The sequence below is a fragment of the Chaetura pelagica genome, unplaced genomic scaffold (genome assembly GCF_000747805.2).
Source record: "Chaetura pelagica isolate M959 unplaced genomic scaffold, ChaPel_1.0 scaffold117, whole genome shotgun sequence".
NCBI lineage: Eukaryota > Metazoa > Chordata > Aves > Apodiformes > Apodidae > Chaetura > Chaetura pelagica.
This window is the reverse complement of record NW_009954185.1, coordinates 8,376,662-8,379,083: the sequence shown is the minus strand read 5'-3', so window position 1 is coordinate 8,379,083 and position 2,422 is coordinate 8,376,662. Positions and strand designations below refer to the sequence as shown.

Genomic DNA, 2,422 nt, shown 5'->3' with positions numbered 1-2,422 from the left:
AGCAGGATGGGTGCAGTCCTGACCCATTCTAATCATTCTGCATAACCTATCAGACTTTGAAATACTGTTTGGCTGAAGTAGTTTTTTAGCTATACACTTGCATATGACTATCTAAAATATTTTGCTTTTGTAAGGTTTAATTTATTTCCTATAAATAAATCCTGTTAAGGAAAAAAAATACATGTAACTTTTTTTTTAGTCTAGGCATTCACTGAATCTATGACTGATGATGTGTTTTTTGAATGTTCACCTTTAGAAAAACCATACTGAACACTTAATAAAAGTAGTTTCAACATCCTCACAAAAAGTTAGATATAACCAGCCTTTAAAAAAAGGACTTTTATGGAGATGTTACATTTTGAAATGAGGATTAATATATAAATATATATATATTTTAGAGGAAGCTTATCAAAACCTAAGATCCATGAAGAAAAAAAAAAAAAAAGTGTTAGGCCTAACTTGAAACTGCTCAGGCATAGAAAGAAGGAAAATTATACTCTTTAACAGAAAAAGGAAAGAAGGTAAGCAAAATTACAACATGGCTAAGTAGAAAAACTCAAATGAATACTTAAGGTGTCTCCTAGAAATGGAACATTCAACCACTTGTAGCCAAGAGAAAACAACATGGTAAATTTAAACAGTACTTGCTCAAAGACAAGAGGAAATGTAAGAAGTTAACCATAACCATAATGAATGTATGTCTTTGAGAGCATCCAAGGGTATGTCAAACTACATGGCAGATATGTAAAAAAAATGCAGTCAAGCAAAACTGTGTGATCTTTTTCTGAAAGGATGCTGTAATAAACTTGTAGGATCAAAAGAGAAAAGAATATACAAGAGGAAGGGACTTAAAGAGGTTGAAATACTAATTTAAAAAGCTACTCTGTCATTGAAATTAGCTCCTGTGCCAGGAAACAGCAGGAAACACAGGATCCAACATCATCTTAACCCACCAGTACTTGTCACTCTGTGGGGAAGGCCTGACCATGACACCAATGCTCCACTGCAGACCATACAGGCCTCATGGTTGATGAGCACTGTGGCTGCAAATTAATGATGATGACTCTGAACACTGCAGGGCCTGCCCTCCAACTCATCTGCAAATCCATGTCCTCCTGTTCACCCACTCTCCCCCCTCAGAGTCCAGGCCTGTGACACAGGTATGTTCCCAGCGTTTTAGAGATGGCAGGTCCAACCCAAATTCCTCCTTGGTGAGCTCCTGTCAGGTGTGTTGTCCTCAGGGGAAACTCTGTTGGTCTGCATGTGAGGGGTGCCCAAGGAAGAGGCAATAGCTGACCCTTTACTGGACAGCAGTTGCATCCTAACTGATGTTATTTTTTCTGGAATAATGTATGTTGGAAGAGATTGTCCCACAATAAACCATGATCCAGTATTATAAAACTCCAAAAGGCTTCAGTTTGGTGTTAACAGAAGTGACAAGCACTTGGAGAAGTTATTTAATCAACTAAGCAAAGTTACAAATAGATATGAGTAAATAAGAGTCTGTGGGAGTAAAGATTCAAGCATGAATATTATTTACAGTAAGTAAAGATAACATTACTAATGTACCCACAAATAGAAGTTTAAATTTATATATTTATATATTGTTCTTAATTAGATGTTCTATTAACAGAAAGAAAAACAAGACTACTACAGTTGTTGTTAATTTCTCACCTATCCTATTGTAAATGCCTTCAAAGGGACCAACTGGTATATGGAAATTCAGAGCTAAATTTGTTTCAATGAAGTCATTGACAGTGGCAAACCTCTGAAGAAGTTTAGAAGAGGACAGATAAAAACATTAGGATATTAGAGCAGGGGACTCAATCTCATATAATTCATAAAACAAAATTATACATCTGTTTGTTGGATTTTTTTCCTTCTTTTTTTTTCTTCCCCCCCTCTTTTGAATTCTACTTGGACAGAGGCTCGACATGAGAAGCCACAAATGAGAAATAACAAAATTTAGATTGTTTTGTTTTCTTCTCAAGATTCAAATATAAACTTCAAGTGCAATTCAAAATCCAAATATTATTTATACTACATATTTCTTTCTACAACAGAACTTATCTGCAGGTAGTTTAATCAGATTTGAATAGATTCCTTCTTTGCTTTGACGAAGTTATTTTTGATGAAAAATAAAAAGCTAGAAAGAATATTTTCTACATAATGTAATTTCAAGTGGAAAGTGTAGATACGCTAGTGCAGACACAAATTTGCATCTTCAACTAGATGCACTCAGGGACACACATTTTTTTTTTTTTTGGTAGCAAAAATCCCATTCAGAACATTGGCTTTTAACGATTATAAAACATTACAGGTATTCTTCAATATACAGTTTGAAAATAAAGACTTCAAAAAAGAGCCTTCAAATTAGCAAATGTTTCTACTATGGAGGAAAGACAATATTTGACAGGAATGC

The 2,422-nt window shown here is 34.6% G+C and overlaps 1 protein-coding gene across 1 annotated transcript in view; it reads right to left on the bottom strand.

Moving 5' to 3' along the window:
* Positions 1 to 2,303: 2,303 nt before the first annotated feature.
* SCUBE1 (signal peptide, CUB domain, EGF-like 1) overlaps positions 2,304 to 2,422 on the bottom strand; it is a gene marked incomplete at its 5' end in the record, with an annotated part of 211,088 nt that continues 210,969 nt past the window's right edge. Inside the window, one exon of the mRNA XM_010002978.1 lies at positions 2,304 to 2,422. This exon is cut by the window's right edge and continues 180 nt beyond it.